Genomic DNA, 19,297 nt, shown 5'->3' on the forward strand with positions numbered 1-19,297 from the left:
CTTTGTGATCCATACAACAAATTGTGTAAGTCCTTGGTATTATCAACCCTACCGTACTGAAACCAGAAAGGAAGGTGCCAGACACATCATTTTCTAAACTGAATCAACATTGAAGTTACAGGTTTCACCTCTCACAAAGTTGGATATTTTGAACACCAAAATACAAGCATAAGCAAACAAGAAGGGTTTTGCATGTAAATGTGGTTGGAATACTAGGTTGTAAAAGCAGCTGTGCAAACTTTATGGCTGTGATGTGGAAATAGGTATGTGTTTCTTAAAGTACTCTCTGCAGTCAAAACTCTCCATGTCACTATTATATCCAACAAATACATATTGCTTGTGGAAGGAATAGATTGCAGGAGGGACAAGCAGTAAGTCACAATTTTCACTTCCGGGTAACTGCACAGACTGTGGATTTGAAAACAATTTATTTGCTAAACAGGAGTAAGTCAAAGGTCCGTGTTTGCAGTTGGTGGGAAAATGTTCAAGTCAGCTCAAACACCTCAGCAACAGCCTCAGAAAGGAGCATTATTTTGTATTAAGTGCTGCAGAAGAGGTTACCTCTAGGCCAGCAAGGAACTGAGCCTCCTGGGTAGGGCAATCTTTTATTAACTGCTGGTGATCTGCCCTTCTGCAAACAGAGCTTTTGGTCTCCAGGACTAGGCCAGCACCTTTGCGGTTACCCAAGTGCAAAGCCAACAAAATACTTTCCTGTATTTGCTGCTCTCGCCTTGCCTTGACCAAGGGAGTGTCTGAGGCTGCTAAACGGTGAACCATAGCTGTGGCTGAAAACAATGATGGTTATCTCTAGTCTGCCTACAATTAATTACTGGTTTAGTTAAAGCAGATCTGTAGCAAACAGAGTTTGCTTTAAGGGTATCAGTAAGACAATCAACCACAGTAACTGATAAGTTATTAAACAGATTAATTGTTGTTAGAACAACGCACAACATTTTTAGTCTGCTGTTGCCCAATTGTGATCCCTATTGACTGGCGGTTGCAAACCCAATGAGAAAGAGGCTCCCTGAAGAGCTCTTCAGGTTCTGCTCTCCTACCCTTTGAGTATTTTCGTTTCAGTTAGTTTCTATGACCACCACTATCTCTTAAAATAATTATGACTGATCATCACTTTCCCAAGAAGCAGGGGTCAAAACTCCAGGAGAGCCAAACACTAAAGAAAGAGGTGGGGTAGTCATTGGTTTAGAGGCCCAGGTATAGAAATACCCAAAGAACAAGCAGCAAACTAACAGGAGGTGTCATCACAGAGGTCACAGTGTGGCTGGTGGTAGATATATGGAACCAGGCATCTCAAGACACAGAACCATGGTCAGGATTTTTACCTCTCTGCCTGTTTGTTTTGTTATCCAAAGGCTGCAAACACAAGCTGAGATGACTCAGAGTCCTCTTGATGGTTAAGACAGAAAACTCAAAGAAGCATATTCATGTCCCACTTGAAAGAGTATTAGTTCAGGTTTCTGAGAATATTATTAAAGTGAAAATTATTAATAGCCTTTTTAAGCCACCTTAAACAAAAATAGCCTGCTCAGCTCATCTGTGTATGGTTTCTGTGCCCCGTGTTCGGCTCGATAGACTAAACCATGAGAAAATAGACAACATGCCAAGGGAGTTACGAGAAACTTTATAGGGACATTTCTCTTCCGTAATCCTTTGCATATAAAGGGAGTTGCTTCTCCTCCCCTCACCACTCCTCTGGCTGACTGTCTGTGGATCTAGTCATCCTTTCTAGAGCAAGAGCTTCTCAAAGCTATTACAGAGGGAATGAGCAAAATAGCTCCTTGAAGAAAGTTTCTGGATTTGAACCACTGGCTGTCACTGTGATTTTGTCAGCACCACCTGAAGGCTTCACTGCTTTCAGTCAAACATTTCCATCTCTCCTTAAGGCATTTGGTGGTAGGAACCAGCTGTACACACGGCCAGAAAAGAGAATTGCAGAAGCCGATATGCACTGGCCTTTGCTTTTCTGTCATTTCTGGGAAGATGATTAAAGCTCCAATAAATGCCTCCAGAGCTCTACATCTCTCAACATTGATGAGCCCTGCCCCAAATCACATGAAGTTTTCTCATTGCTCCTAGCGAGGAGAGGCTGCAAATGAAGGTCTTCTGAAGCTTTTTCATAGAGTATAGGGGGAAAATCATCCAGTCTGCAGAACAGTAGCCACAAGGCAAAGGTGCCAGGGATGTCTCTGGAGTTCAGAGCAAACATAGAGCAGGGCACTAGGACCCATAACAGGATTCCCTGTACCCATATCAGAGATGACCACTCCATATCCCTTTTGAGGTTGCACCCCTCAGGAAGCAGACAGATCAGGAAACAGTCTTCTAACAAAGACATGCTGTGTGGAAACCAGCGTTGAGGAGTTTAAGACATCTTTTCTCCTTTCCTTTCTGCAACTCCTACCACGAAGATGCACCTCTGTGATGCCTGTGCTTAACCACGTTACCTCCTTCGAAGCTGCTGGCTTCCTTCTAGGTCTTCCCTGACCCCACATGCTATCCCTTCCTACTTCAAGATACTTCATTTGGGTTAAAAGCAACCCCAACAGATATGTCCTGCACTGAATTAGTGCTGTACAACAATAGAAACTTTAAGACTCCTATTTCATTTCTAGGAAGACTCACATGAGGAAGGATTTGCTGGAAAAGAAAAGATGATCTCATAGCTCTGGAAGCTGGATACAGACTTAGGCTGGAAATGAGCTCCTAGCACCATGTACCCCACCAGGCTCAACTCAGTCACTTCACCAGGTGGCCACTCACTGTGTGTTCCTCGTTTGAGCTGAGCCCCAGGAGCCCGATGTGCTGAAGTGCTAAGTCCTCAGAGCTGCAGCTGGACTCGGTGGGAGCTGGGAACAAATGGAGAGCTCTCTGCTGCTGAGTGCTCTGGAAAAATCAGCCACTAGGAATCTCAATAAGCACCCAAAAGCTAGAGGTTAGTTACATCCTGTATTCCTATTTCCCCATCCCGTTGTATCCAAGCATAATGGAAAATTCCTATGAAAGGGTTTTGTAAATGCTAAAATGCTGTAGAAATGGGCACAATAAGGAAAAAAAAAACCAAACCCAAACAAACAGAAAAACAGAGTGGACTTGAATATTGTCTGGTGAATAAGGCATGCGACTGATCTAAACAATAAGAAGAACAGCTGCTCATCCTCACCATAAGTAGTACAGAGCCACATGGGGAAAAAAATAATTGGCTTTTTTGAAACTGTACCATAAAATGCATATAAGAACAGACCTAATTCAGGCTACTTAGGAACTACATTGCTGATTTTTCCCACCTTTCTTGGCCTTGCCAAACTTTAAATACACTTCCATAAAAATAACTCAAAAAATCTGTGTGGTGGCAGAACACTTTGCCATTGAAGTTAATGGCTGCAGTAGCTATACTGGCTATAGGATCTATAGTGGAGCTAAATCTTAGAGGACTCGCAAAGCTTCTAGCTTGAACATTGTGCAAAACCAAGGAAAAGCTTCTCAACTGTCCTTTGTAGCTTACATAAAAAAATCTTAACAACAAAAGAAATCTTTCTTCAGGCATAATAGAAAGAAGAGAGACCCCAGTCAGGAAAACGGAGGTAGCCAAGTGGATTTTAAGCCAGGAGGCTGTAGCTTCATTCAGGACTCTATCACAGTGGCCTTCTGAAGGCACAATATCAAATGCACAGAAGGGATTCAAATGACAAAGCTGGAGGTGCGCTTGGTCTGTGCAGCAGAGCTCTATAAAACCCCAGAACCGACCTCCTCTTCCTCTCTACAGCTTAGGTCACTGAGCAGCATTGTCATGGGATGGTGTTCTGCTCCTCAGGCTTGAGAGTGGAAACCGTGTCTGGCAAACATCTCCATCCAGGACAAACCAAGGCAAGGAACCCTGTCAGGGATGCTGTTGAAGCACTGAATATGTGATTGTTTCTAGTCAATAGTGGGAGAACTCTAAGATGTAAAACACTTAGCTTGGAGAGTATCAAGCCCGCATTTGCCATCCCTCTGCAGAGACTCTAACCTCAGTGGTGAGGGCACACAAGAGGTTAATATACAGTCACATGTGGAAAGGGTATTTTTCTCTCCTCCCTTTCTGGTGAACCTGGAACCTAGACTGACACCTTGTCATAGTGTCTACAAAGAGCTGAATTAAATGAGGACCCTTAAGGTTTTCAGTGTTGGAAATACAGATCTGTAGCAAAACTGAGAGCCAACACAACCCACATACCCACACAGTGCATGTTTTCCTGGCAGCTCTTCAGAATACATTTATAAACAATTTTATGTTTAGTAAACCGTGTTTGACTAATTGCTTGACTTAAATTCTACTCTTTCATGGATTCATGCACTTAAATAACCACCAGTAAGAGATAAGGCATGAAGACAAGCATATTCATTCTAATGATTTCTCATATCACACTCATTTAAAATAGACGTCAATACTTAGCCAGCTCTAGCAGCTTTCCAAAACAGTTCTTTACCAAAATCAGCCCCTCTGACCTCAGGTCACTGCATCCCCAGACAACTTCCATGATGTCAGTGCAAGCAAGTCTTCCTAAGAGGACCCCAGGGGACAATTCCTAGATTGGTACTCTCCATTGGAAATACTCGGTGTTTTCTCTAAGGAGCTAGGGAAAAGACATCTTTGCTTTCTTTCTCACTCAGATTTAAGCAAGCTCATTAGAATATTAAATGAAGCTCAAGAAGCTTGCTGTCACATTATGTGTCAATTGTTTGGGGTTTTACTTTGCTGCTTTGTATGCAAAAACAAAGTAGAAAGCCCGCATGCAAACACTCATTTTCTATGCTGGCAGTTATTTTCTCATGCTTGTGATGGCTGAGAGACCTTTTTTTGCCCATGTCTCAGTGCCTCTGTGGTAGGAGGCGCAACTGGGATGTTAGCTCTGTTTAGAAAGGGGTGGTTGTCTGAGTGACTAAATTAACCTAAATTAATGTGTGAGTAGCTGTGATTTAGAATCCAACAAATATTTTAGTTAGAAGCAACTGATAGATGACAGTGCAAAGCCTTGCTTCAGAAGATGTGTCTGGGAAAGTAAGTGAAGGTGTCACTTAAACCAGGATCTGCACCATCTTCTTCACTATGTTCCTGGTTACTTCAAAAACTGACCTTCAAAAAGAGCTACAATTTCACTAGCAGATGTAGGATCAGGTCTTCACAGTGGTCTACTGGTTCAAGAGGCTACCCATTTTTAGTTTGAAAAGTGAAGAATACAGCATTTTAGACGTAGTGTTTTGGAAGTACTGTAAGAGGGACAGCCAGCTTAGCTGCTCTATTTCTCCCCTCACATATCTGCAGAATCCCAGCAGGCCTTTTTCATGTCTTTATATTACTCCAAATCCTGAGCTTTGGATAGCCACAACTGTGGAAAAGCCATCCTTCCACCCTTCAGAGACATGTAGCACAAGGTATTAAAGTAATAAGGTGCAAATGAAGATGTAGAAAGACAACATGACTAATAACGTGGTAGATGGTCCTAACAAAGAAATTTAGGAGAGGAAAAATATGCTCAAGCCTGTCAAGTACGCTCCATCTTTAGTGGTCACATCCTAATTTTCCTCATACTCTTTCCTGCTTGTAGGCAATTTTCTCTCAGTCTTGTGAAGAATAACAAGACCATTTTCTTCGTAGGCATCATAATTTCACCAGCTTCCCTGGATTTATGCAGGGATTACTTTGGATCACTGTGGAAAACACACTGCTTCCCCTTGAGTAAATATAATAAAACGTTGGCAGGAAGGAATCCCCTCTGAAAGGCACTTGAAACACAGTGCGTCTAGGAAGAGGATTTTAAATGTGGCCAAATAACCTACAGGAAATGCTGACTTGTGCCAGACTGTGTAATCGATTCAGTAGGACAAACAAAAATTGGCTGGATTTATCTTCATATCTTCAGGTTCATCTCGAGAAGCCCACTATGGCTAACATGAAACTGCAACAAGCTGCATCCCACCCTCCTTGCATCAAGAAAAACTCCAAGGCAAGTGAAACTCTCACAGGCTGGAGGTGAAGGAGTCCATACAAAGCAGACTCGCTCTGTCCCTGCCTCAATGGGCAGTTACCATTAATGTCACTGGGAGTGCTGCTGCTGACAGAGATGGGTGCGCAGCTCTTGGTTAGTACCCATCCCTCAGCATTTGCTGCAGGCTGGGCTATTCCTGGTTTGTGCAAATCACCTACATCAGAAAATGTCATCCTTGTGAGAGGGCAATCAAAAGGGTGTGCTGATCAGGGCCCCTAACACAGTGAAATATTCCTAAACGAGACCTTCTTAATCTTATTTTAGGTTTCCCTTCAAAGACATCTTTCATACATCTGTGTGTCCCCAAAAGATATATGAATTTGTAATGAAGTCTTCTTGCATGCTGGCTTTGTGAGCTGACATATAGCTCAGTGACAGCTGTGCATTAAGCAATCCACTCTGGATGATACCAAAGCCCTTCCTCACATCAGCCATTCAGTATGTAGTCTCCAAAGAACCAAAAGATCTAAGGTCCCTTAGTCCTCTTGAAATTAATAATCAAACCATTGCACTTTGATAGTAATTCATCACTGCCTGTTAACAACTAGGTGGCCAAATGAGCAGCTAGCATGTCAGGAACCAGCCTGTTTACTGCTTTCTGGCATCACAGCTCTTTAAGTTTGAAATATACGAAGGAACCTTAAAGAATGTCTGACACAGCTTGTGGGAGCTAAGCCCTCGTATAGATGAGCAGCAGAAGAATGCAATACAGCACAAATGTAATCCTAAAATCCTTGAAATCTTACTCTATCTGCAGGCCCCCTCCTCTAGAAATGGAGGGGGGACTAGAAGCAGGCACTGATTTGTTCAGTTACTGCCTGTGGGCCAGGCAATTGCTACAAGCACCAAGACATTTGACATGCTCAGATTTCCAGACAACTGCAAAATTGCAATAGATATTTTTCAGTGACCCTCATAACCACCAGAGCTAGAAAGACCGAAGCTTACTGGGTAGTTTATTGTGTGATAAAAGAAAAAAGAGTAAGTACAGCTCAGATAAAAGTACTGAAGCTTTTATATCCTTTTACATTTATCTTGGGATAAGAGGTGAAAGCTTCAGCCGTTCAGGTGAAATATGAATAAGCTGCTAAAATCTGTCTTGTAACATAATCCTTTGCTAAGAAATAAAGGAGATTTTTTTCTTCCTATCTGTATTTCCTTTCCCCCTTCTTCTTGAGACCAGGGAATACTGCAGCAGTAAGATTCTGAGGAGACTTCCATCTCTTTTGGGAGGTTTCAATTGCCATTTTTAATATATGACTGAAAAGCCTTTATATTAGGCTTTTATAATCAGTCTTAGCTACTGCACTGGTTAAAGATGTTTAGGCTGCTTCTCACTGCACCCTTCAAGCAATCTGCATGGCATTAGAGAGCTCTGTAGTGAATTAGGTAGGGCCACATGTATCTGCATTGGGGAGCTAAGAGTTAACTTTGGTATTTCTCTGCTCATGTTGATCACTTACTATGTTTTAATGCCTGCTCGATGATTTCAGTTCTTGGTGCAGTGAACAGCCTGAGTGCCATTTTTGTATGGAGGGACAAATAAGAGACTTTCAGAAGGAATTTCAGCTGCTTTCATCTTGAAGGGTATTCATTTTTAAATAAAAGATTCTAAGAATTTCTGGCTAAATACTTAATGCATATTTTGGTAGGTTACAGCTGAAAAGAATTGCTTTAGATCGTTACAGCCCTTGCCGATGCGTCTTCCTTAAAGAACTTCTCTAGCACATTGAGTTTTACATGAAAACACATCCCCTTTTCCCTGAGTATCGATTGTGCCTCATTGGTAATGTCATCTTATTACAGAGGAAGAGTTCCCTAAACCAGTAATTTTGGCACATTGCTCAAAGATGCAGCATTCACGTCATCCCCCATGAAAACCCGTTTCCCAGCTGGCTCTTGGCAGGCAAGGACATGTTTTCCTCAGCTGTCATATACATCGTCCTAGACTTCACCACCTTTGAAACTCTCTATTTTACACTCATCCTCCCACACATTTTTCCCTTTTCCACATCTTTTTCCATCCTGTAACCCAGCTTCGACAAGGACATTCTTGTTTGCAGGAAAACAACTGGCCAGTGAACTGCCTGCCTTTAGGCAAGAAATTCTTTACTCTATAAACTCATTTCCTTGTGCTTTACAAATTTTTCCATATCGTGATAATGATTTGCTAACCTGAGTGGCAAAGGGGCCTCTCTCGTGCACAAACATACGCTTACAGCCTTCTACAACAGCAAGTTACCAGTGGAAGTGCTGTGTTTATTCACCCAGGCTCAGCTTCCCAGAGAAACACACTGCCTTTATTTCTCTTGTGTCTGGAGTGAAGTGAGGCACGTTCCAGCTGAAGTCAAATAATCCCAGAAAATCCCTTAAACTTTAGACTTTCTGGAAGACTTTTGGAACGTCCCCAAAGGCAAATAGAGGGATTTCACAAAGCATTCCAGTCCTCATATGAAAATGATTCGGGGGAAATACACACAGTGCAAACCACTCTAGGGATTATGAATCTTCCAACAAGGAATTCCTTCAGCTTTGCATTTCTTGGATAAAAGATTTCAAAAATAGTGAAGTATTATAATCTCATTTTAGGGTTATTTGTTCTGACTGATAGGAGTTTCAATGCACTGACAGGTGAGGTAAGTGCTATGTTGTCTGCTCACAAGCGTATAATATAGTATTGGCTTCCACGTTTCTGGAAGTGTGTATTCATACCTCATTCTTCTCCCTCCATGTGTCTCTATTTATCTAGCTGTATATCAACCGTATTGATTCTCCCTCAGAAATAGCAGGATAAATCAGGAATAATCCTAGTGAAATCATTAACTTAAGCCAGTTTAAGCAGAGATTCAGGCCTCAAGAAACCAGTAGTGACGTTTGAATGTGCCTTTCCTGTCACAAGGCAAATTCAAAGGGCATGTGATGCCTGGATCAGAGGGCTCTCAGTGTCTTTTCACTGCAAGGAATTAATATGCAGGAAAATCAGAGCCCAGCTTTTCCACACACAAAAGAAAGAATGTATTAATTTGGCCTTAGAAGAATCTTCCAGTCCAACCAGAGAGCTCTGTACGTCCCTTAAACCAGAAGCACTGACAAGACGATGCATGTCCTTGGTGAATTTGTTACAGGCAAACAACACGTGAACGTTCAAGGGTTACAATTCTTTGGTGGCCTATTTGAAATGAGCTGGTGGTTTCACACCAGTTTCTAAGTTAGGTGCATGTCCACATTAAGTATATGCAAAGTATTCATACAGAAATGGGGGCAGGCACAGGATTCCCGGATTTTTCTTCTGATTTTGGTTGTGATTTTGTGTTTTGGCAGAACCAATCCATTCTGCATAAAAACCTGCTTAGCACAAATGGATTTATTTCACAGAAACCCCTGTGACTCACAAAGACCAGCTCCATGTCACAAAGTGACCTTCAGCACTGAGCTAACTGGTCTTTAGTCCTCATTTACTAGGAGGCTAGAACTTTTCATCACTATTTGGGAGATAACTGAGGCTAAATAATGTCATGTTTCCTAGATTAAACCATGCTTGGTCTTTCTGCCAAGTGCCTTATCTAAAATAATTATTCTTTTTTGAGAGAAAGACGGCACATCATGCTTTGTGTTTTCTAATCTACTGTTTGTCTCCTTCCTTCCTGCATGCTAAATAATGAAGACTTGATCTAGCCTGTACTGAAAGGAGAAAACTTTGACTTTACTCTCTCTTCTGTTCCTAAATACCGTTTCTACACTTTAGCAATGTGAACATCAGAGCTCTCAGTCCTTAGGACAGTGCCGGAGACAGGAGGCTGCTCCACAGCTGAGGAGCAAGGAATGTTTGCTTTCCTTCTCTGGAAGGTGTTCCACTTCACAGAAAACATTCAGAGTTCTTCAGTTACACAGATGAGGGGGTGAGGATGAGCTGTTGCCTTGCGGCTAGAGAGGGAAATCTGACCTTGATTGTATTCTACAGTCTCAAGACACTTTGAATTGAAGAAGAGAACAAGAAGAAAAACATCTCCGTTTCCCTGGAAAAGACCTTGCAAGATATTGAAGGGAATTTGATGTAAAACGCAGTCTGTCCCCAGTGTTTCCTGACTTATTGGAGGTGATGGCTCCCTGCTTAGAGCTCCCCCCAGCTTCTCAGCTCTGAAGCATCAAAGCCTTTCCATGTAGTGTATATACAGAATAGCAGCACTTACTTCTGCATTCCCTAGTCCCTTCCCGAACTTGGGTCACAGCACCTACCAACAGCAATGACTCAAGAACACACAGCTGGCAGAAACAGCCAGCAAGAGGCAGAGGTATGCTGCCTTTAAAGTGTAACCACAGTTCTTATGATGTAACTGAAAGTCTGCTCTGGCTCCTGAAACTCACGAAACACTTCATCCTCACAGTGTTGAGACATGACACACATGATCCAAAGCCCCGTTTAATCAGCTTAGAAACCTGAATAGAGCTAACAGTAAAAACAGCTCCTGCTAATCACTCTCCAGAGTTTTTGCTCTCTAAGCAAACCAGAAGAGTTATTCCAAATACCCCCTAATCTCACAAGAAGAATGTATTGAACACACATTTTCAAAGGAGTACTTCTCAGGGGTTAAGAGCAATATAGTTAATCCCCTAATTTCACTAAGCATTTCTTTAGGCTATTCTAGATCATTCCAAATTTACCTTCAGTACACCTGCATCCTGTTCACATGCACTTCAGCAGCATGCAACTGGGAGGAATCACCCAGGTCATCAAGGCTGGTTCCCTGCTACTGCAAGCAACTTCATAACGGAGACTGTTTCATAAGCTCGCGTCGAACAAGCTCATGGGCATGCTGGCAGGGATATCCAAATCCCTTCATAGTCCCCTAAGTCAGGGCGCAGTAGTGTCAGCAGCTTCCAATGGGACACGGAGCCAGGAGCGATCCAGATGCCAGAAGAGCAGGAACTTCACCAGCCCCGGAGCAAGGTGAGCAGGACATGCCAGGTTCAACCAAGAAACCCAGTCACCAGGCCATTTCATAGTGATGAATTAGGTTTAAGTCCAAGCCAGGAGCAAGTACAAGTCAGGATTAGGTTCAGTGATGGCAGATGGTGTCAGACACAGATCACAACTAAGTCCAGAGAGACAACACAGGTTTGATGTTGAGCCAAGAAGTCAATTCATGGGTCAGGATCCAGATCAATGAAGTCTGTGGCTCAGCATGACTGAGCTAAAAAGCACCAATCCTATACCATAGCTGAGCTTAAATTACCTCTGAAGCCCATTGGCAGGGTCAGGGTCCCAGGTGAGGCTGGTCAGGGCTTTTAAGGCTATTAGTGCCCTCAGGGCTCTCACGCCCTCACCATTTACATGCATACTTCTTCCCTTTGTTTCTGGACTTCTTTTCTTCGTTGTGTCAGGCCACAGTGCTTGTGGAGGGGATTTTACCCTGGTGAGACCTTTTCAGAGGATGGGTGGAACTTGCACTGAGAGCTGAGAGAGATTAAAAATAGACCCTAGATGATCTCCACAGGGAACAGCCAGACCATGAGCTGGTCCCCTGCGCAAGTGGCCAGACCTGCTCAGGACCAGAAGCCACACAGACATGTCCTGTGTGCACCCACAGCAAACCCCACCCCAGAATTTCTAGTGCGTGCTGCTGGACTGGGTGAGCACTGCTTCTCTAGGTACCCAAAGGTGGGTGTCACATCCCTACCAGCACTGCCAGGCAAACACAGCATCCCAGAGCCAGCCCTGCCTCTGCTGCTCTGCCTTGATAGTTCAATTCCTGCTCCAGACATGACTCAAGGGGAAAAGAAAGTGGCCACAGGCAAGCACTGGTGGTGACTGTCAATATAGCGACACCCATAACATAGCTCAATAGCAAATGTTATTGCAATCATAATGCAATCAATACTGCATGTTACTTTGCAATTCATATACTGAATGTAATACAGCAAGCTTTCACCCTACAGCAGAGCAGAAGTCAAGTATTCACATCTGCACAGGATCATCTTTCCTCCACACTGACAAGAGGAGGCTGAATGTGCTGAAGAACAAAGGTGACTGTAGTCAGGTTTGTTTACACAACAGCCCATAGAAGTAGTAACCGAGTCCCAGTGAATCTTCATGGAATTTTGGGGCCTAATTCCCTTCTGCTTTTTTGAGGACACCAAACATTAACAAATTATGTGAGATGACAGCAGCAGCATTCTTAACCAGTGAGTATTCCCACTGTGCTTTACTATGCTCTCAGATAACTTCTGTCTAGGATGTTACCCATGCTGTAATTCACTCATGGATTTCCTTCTGGAACAAAATTCACTAACCTTTGTATTCTTCATTAACATTTTGTAGTCTTAAAAAATACAAAAGGAACATTTAGGTATTTTAAAGCTGATTCCTAAACCAAACAGGGTGGCAAAGACAGGACATTGGTAACCAGAGCTCACAAAGCACATTATCTGAAGATGCTGGCTCAGACTGTTCCTAGTGATCCTCCATCCTCTGGGACAAGCTGATGCTTTTCCTTAATGCTGTAGCACACCATGAATATATTTCTTCTTTTCAAAGGGATGATTTAAAGGTTAATCAAGTACTACAGAACTATAAAGAAATCATAATCCCATCTTTAGTTTTTACACTGGGGATTAAAGCTGAGCACAACTCCTCCAACCTATGTCACTGTGAAAGGTAGAACTTTCCAGGATAAGGGAAATGAAGACGTCACCATTGCAAACACAAGATGTAGTCCACCGTGTTATGACAAGTCTCTGAGAAATCACTGGCTCAGAGTTCTTACAAAGTTCCAGTGCTGTGATGTGTTTTTCTGGCCAGTTTGGGAAGGTCTCATGCACACCCAGCCTGCCCATTCCCTTTGTGTGCGTACAACAGCTTCTGAAGCCACACACCAACCTGGCTAGAAACTCCTTAAACCAAAATAAGTTCTTTTTAGGCTTTAGTAATTCTGTTCAGAACCATGTAAGGGCAGGTGCCTCAGCATTAACTGAGGGCAAGTAAATTGCAGTATGTGATTTGACATCTCTTCCATGAGCTTTGCAGCCAGAGAAGACACATCTGATTATTTCTCTGTTTTCCAGAACTGGATGGGAAGTCATTCCCTGTCTTTTTGCCTTCAAAAGAGAACTTACTTACTTAACCCAGTTAACCCAGATAAGCTTTTTTAGGGTCACTAAGGCACATTCAGCACTTCTACAGTTCATCTTGGCTCCATGTGACCTGACCTTGTGAACATAAAGACTCTATGTACCAGATGATGGATGGTCCACAGGCCTTGTCAAACTTTATGCGTCATTCACAACTCTTTATTTGTGAAGTGCTGTTAGCAAGCAAGCTCAAACAATCTTTTTCCCAAGCTGCTTTTTCACCCCTGGCCTTGGCAAGCTTGAAGAGCAGAGCAATCAGAAAGCCTCTTCAGTTAAATTCACACACTCCAAATGGATTGTCAACTGTTTATTCCAATGTGAAGATTCCCTCCTCTTGGATCTGATCTTGGATTCTTTTTCTGATAGAATTTGTGGTGCCCAGATGGTTTCTACCCTGGAATGGGTTCCCTTTAATTCTTCCCTCCTTTTGAACATACTGGGAGAATGAGATAGTTGTAAGTGATAGCTAAGACAAGGAGACAGCAGTCTCATGGGTGGAAATGAGCATGAGCCAAGGCACCCTGTTTGCTTCTTTTGGGAGACTGGCCTCTGCAGTCAGACACCACGAGGATGCCAAATAATGAAGTCAGCAGTTGTACATGGCCCAATGCTTTGGGTTTGGGGCCATTCTCAACACATCAAATCTAACTAGGTTTCTTGAATGTTCTTCAGAAGTGGACCAACTGGTGCTTACTGTACTGTCCAGACAATCATTGTTATGTTTTTCTGACCAGATTGGCATTTTGCCTGTCACTTAGGAAACTGTTTCTATTGTTACAAGCAAAACTTCTCCTTTCCACAATGAACTTCACTGCTTTTTATGGTTATTTTCAATAAAGAATATTTATTTCAGGCTGGATTCCAGGAGCAAAAGATAGTCCACCTACCCCTGAACCACTACATTTCTCTTCTAAAACCACTTCTGTCAGGGAGAGAAATATTAGCCTACTTGGTGAATAATCACAAGGGATATTCCTGTTCTGAAGCTGCTTGGCCAGGGTCGCACATGAAGTGACCATCAGAACTAGGAATTTAACACTGTGCTCTTGGGTTGCAGTGCAGCGTCCATCCACTTCAGCTGTTTCCTTTGTTCGTTTCAGGTGCAATGGAATATCTCCTACTCATTTCTAAGAAGTCCAATCTTAGGGATTAAAAGAAACAAAATTTGGCATTTTATTATCCTTGTTAAAACATCATTACTGACCACTGATACTTCCGAGAGCTGTGCTGAAAAGGTTGCCTTTTCTAAAGCTGTGAAGCAAACTTGTCAGAAGGACGAGGGCTCCTTCTCTACACAGGATCAAGGGAAGATTTTAAAGGAAGGCAAATTTGCAGTTGCACCCTGAGGCTAGACAATCAGAGATAGACACCCAGCAGCTTGGATTCATAGCATCAAGTCATGCGGGAAGAAATCTGCATCCTCCAGCTTTTTTCTGAAGGGTTAAAGCTGAATGAGACTCAGGGGGACTCTTCTTTCACAGTTTAAAGGAAACTTGGATGCTGACAGATCAGAGTTTTGGTTCAGTTCAGTTCCTATTACATCAGTAGTTCTCAACTTCACATTATGACCGTGTAAGAAAGACCGTCTCACGAATACTTAGCTTGCACTTCACTAAGAGGGAAAGGTACTGCCTACGTACAGAGCTGCTACACTCATGCTGGTGCAAGTGCAAATGATGATAGAAGCACAATGCAATAGGAAACACACAGTTTTCCTAAATGTAGCCCTGATTTGCTGTCACAATTTTCACTAAGTGAATTACATCTCAAGCTTTCAGGCTACCACTGCTTGCCTGTAGGAATCTGGGAGAGAGGGTGGCCTCTGCATGCTCCTGGTATCTAGGAGACCTGGCACAGTTTTGTTTTCTTCTGCTATGTCACAGATGCTCTATTTCTGGCTGTTTCCAACTGGTCAGAGTAGGACAGTTCAAGGTTCCATGTCTTTACTATTTTTTCTAACATATCAGCTGTAGTCTTGATCATTCCTCCAGGATTGTCAGGTTCAGGATTGGAAGAAAGTATTTTATTAAGATACAAACCTGGACATTACTGTAGTGATAGGACAAGGGGTAACGGGTTAAAACTTAAACAGGGGAAGTTTAGATTGGATCTAAGGAGGAAATTCTTTCCTGTGAGGGTGGTGAGGCACTGGAATGGGTTGCTCAGGGAAGTTGTGAATGCTCCATCCCTGGCAGTGTTCAAAGCCAGGTTAGACAGAGCCTTGGGTGCCATGGTTTAGTGTGAGGTGTCCCTGCCCATGGCAGGGGGGTTGGAACTTGATGATCTTAAGGTCCTTTCCAACCCAAACTGTTCTGTGATTCTATTATTGTATGACATGTTTCCCTGCCCCAGGAAGTGCAGATTACCTGCACTGACCTGGGGTAGCATTGTGGAAGCTCTTGGTACTGCCAGTACCTGTCTCTCTCTGGTTCTGTGACAGACAGCAGGTTATTTTCTGGCTTAAAAGTAGTGCAAGAAGACAGAGAATCAGGAGCAGTATGAATCTGGGAACCAACAGAATGTTCTATTAGAGGATAATAAGCCACTGAGCACATTCTTCTATCTCTCTGGCCTGAATCTGAAACATTAAACGTTTCAATCTGAAACATTAAACGTTATTGGCAGACGCAAAGAGACAGTCAAGGTAAATAATGTCATTTAGGCTCTGGTTAATCAACTGCCTGAAGTACCATGTGGGAAGCAGACAAATCCAATTGTTCTGCCGGGTCCTGACTGGAACAAGGTTACAGGAATATTTTTAGCATTACCATAATGTAATATGTGAACAAATGTACAGCTACTCCGTTCAAGACGGCTGTAACTGTACTGCTATAGGGAGGTTGACTGGATAAATGCCAACATGTTCATTGCCCTGAAAATAGAAGACTAAAAACCATGCATATTGGGTTAAACTAATGATTTATGTGCCCCAGAGACAGGTATCAGAAGGAACCCTTAGAAGGCCCAAATAATGAATACATTGCTTGTAAGAGAAATGTTTATTTCTCCTTCTAGTAGGAGGCTACTTCATAACAGAGAGCATGAGAATTTGCTATTCCTCCCAACATTCTGAGGGGTTACTGATGCTCCCCAGAGGACAGTCTGTCTGAGAGGAAGCTGTTCAGTGAGGGCAGCAGGTACTCCCAAAGGCAGATGCATTTGTCAATGGGTAGGCTGGTACATTTGAGAACATGGTGACTGGAAGCATGTACTGGAAAGCAGAAGAGTCTAGAGGAAAATATAGGAGAGATATGGGAATAAGGTGACTTGCTAGAGAAAGGTCACAGCAAAGTACACAAGAGAAGTTTTTAGAAAGTACAGAAGAGAGAATTTAACACATCACTGACAAGTGGATTTTTCTATACAATACAGTGCATCCTTCCCAAGCAAAACATGCTGGCTGGCTTAGTACAGCTGTGTCAGTCAGCCCTGGTGAAGGAAAGTAACACAAGTGGAATGGTATACTAGCTTGGCAACCTACTAAGCTCAGGGCTTAGTATCTTTGCATGCCACTGCACTATGCCATTTAGATAGCCAGCATTTGTGTTTAGCTCGTACACTTAAAGTGTACCCCAATGCACAATGTAACTCCCAGCTCAAGAAGATTCCCCTGCAGTCACACAGGTTGTGGCTATGGTGATAAATGGAACAGGGCAAGTTCAGGACCTCAGGGACTGGTGGGTACAGTCAATGCAATACAATTGTTAGCTGTACCATGTACAGTTATGCGCTGTGCCAACCAGAAATCTTCAGGGCAACAACCAGACCAAGTTCTGGGATATACAGGTTCTAGAGCTCAGTAGGTAACAGACAAGAGTGCACCAGGCTGGTTCCCTTACCTTACACTGCTTCAGGAGACTCTGCACTCTCAGGAGTTCCTGGTATGCGTTCACGGCACATCCCAAAGCACGCAGCATCTTTACGTTCATACTATGAAAACACCATTTTGGTGGGGTACAGCACAGTTCTTGCACTACTTGCAGCATCTTGAACTGAAGAAGATAAAAGCATGCAAAAGCAAATAACTATGTGCTAATAGTTATATGCACACCTGAGAAACCAGCTGTACTGTGTTAATGCAGCCAGCCTGTGTCATTTGGTTTTTGGATGAGCAAGCTGCCCATGATTTCTTCATCAAGGACGAAAAGGCCCAAAATCCAAGAGCTTATACTCATAAAGGCTCTATCCTGAATCTACAGCCTGGTGATACAGCAAGGTTTTCAGGACCCCAGATCAAGAGACAAGATTCTGTCCATGTGTCCAGCCCCTGTGTCACAATCAATGGTGCTCCCTAGAAAGGCTTGTTCAAACAATATATTCATAGGGAAAAACAGAGTCTCATCCAATTTTAAGCTGTGATTGTGTGCATTTAGGGACTGCTCACAGACCATTCTCACCCATTCCTATTGCGTCTCTCCATTCTCACTCCATCCCTAATTTCTTCCTCCCTTTAAACAAATGCCACAAGGAAAGACTGCCCACCAGCAAGTTTCTTGCCTTGTCTTCAAGGAACAGTTTCACAGCACTTTGGAATCTAACCTTATGCTTACATTGCTGGCATGCATTCATGCCTAAAAATGCGCTCAGAGTATCCAACATCCTACAGCTGTCAACAGAGCTTTTAATAGGGACATATGACTAGCATATCCCCAAGTAGATGCATCCGAAATTCACATGACAACCCTGAAATCCCATTAGGAACAGCTTAATGCATTGACAAGAGCCAAAGTATGTAAAATAGATGCTAGAAACCTATAATGTGTGTGGGATGAAAAAAGGAGTGGGGAATAAAAGCACTCTTTGTATAGACATGAACCCACTAATGATGGTGTATTAATTCACAGGAAAGAATAGGTATGATATCATAAACCACCAGGCCATCTGTTTATTTTAATACTAAAAGTCTTCCCTAAAGGACCCATGCATGTGCTGCAAGGACTCCCAGACCAGCTTCAGGCAGGTGGCAGCAAGATCCAGTTACACAACCACAGCTCGCCTGCAGACAGTGAATCACTCTCTGCAGGGAGCCCCACTCAGCTACTCATGCACAGGGAGCGTCTGGTCCACTCACTACAGTCTACCCCTGCATATGGGGAGCATTTGGGGTCTCTACAGGCTGGGTATGTCTGGGCTGTGTCTTAGACAGAGCATGGAGCCACGCACACTCATTCTGATGCCAGAATCTTGTGTTGCTTATGCTAAGTGAGGACAAATGGACAATAACCTTAGATTATTCTGATGTAAGCTGGCCTGTGGTGCGAGTGTTACTGGTACCCACACAGATCCATGCTGTAATGTAGCCTGAGATACATTTAGAGTGATCAGAGGGGATCTGGCAGGGTGCAAAGTCACACCCAAGCATACATCACATTAACATCCACACTCCTCTGATCTGCTCATTCATCCAGCAAAGTCAAAACCAAGACAGTTTATTTCTGGTATGATTTGAATTCAGTCAGGTTATTCCATGAATTAATTTGGCCCATGACCTACAACAGGCACTGGTGCAAACTCTTCCTTCAGATGCATAGATGTAACTCCTGTTAAAGCCCTTAGATCACTGATAATTTAAACAAACAGCTGGTAACAGAAGGATTTAAAATCCTTGTCTTTTAGGCAAAAAGTCAGCTCTGAAGGATAAATCTGCCTGTTCTGGCAGCGAAGAGTTTTCATGGGCATGTGGCCAGCTGAAGTGAAATCCATGCAGTTCTGAATGTGCAGAACTTGCATCGCATCAGGACTTTGGATTCAAGCATATACTGACAGCAAGCTGCAACCAGAAGGCTGCTCCTCTCTGTGGGGTATTAAGAAAAGATCTTTCTCATGATCCTAAACATGAAAATAGTTTAAAAATATAAAGAGGCCAGTGTTCTTCCTTCATGACATGGACATTTCAGGATAACAATTGGTGATGCCTGTCCCGTGGGTGAGACTGGTCACACCATCAGTCCCCTGCTCTGGTTCCCAGCACAGCTCCATAGGCAGCTGTGGATGGAAAAGGATTAATGTTTTAAGTGAGTTTTTCTACTCTATGCATGAACTGGAATAAGAAGGAAATATTTAGCAGGAAAAGATAGAGGAGCTGTGCTTTGACCATTGTTATGTTTTGCTATTGTGTTTTCATT

Source organism: Pezoporus occidentalis, unplaced genomic scaffold, assembly GCF_034315485.1.
Source record: "Pezoporus occidentalis ecotype Australia unplaced genomic scaffold, CSIRO_AGI_Poc_V1 ctg64, whole genome shotgun sequence".
Classification (NCBI taxonomy): Eukaryota; Metazoa; Chordata; class Aves; order Psittaciformes; family Psittacidae; genus Pezoporus; species Pezoporus occidentalis.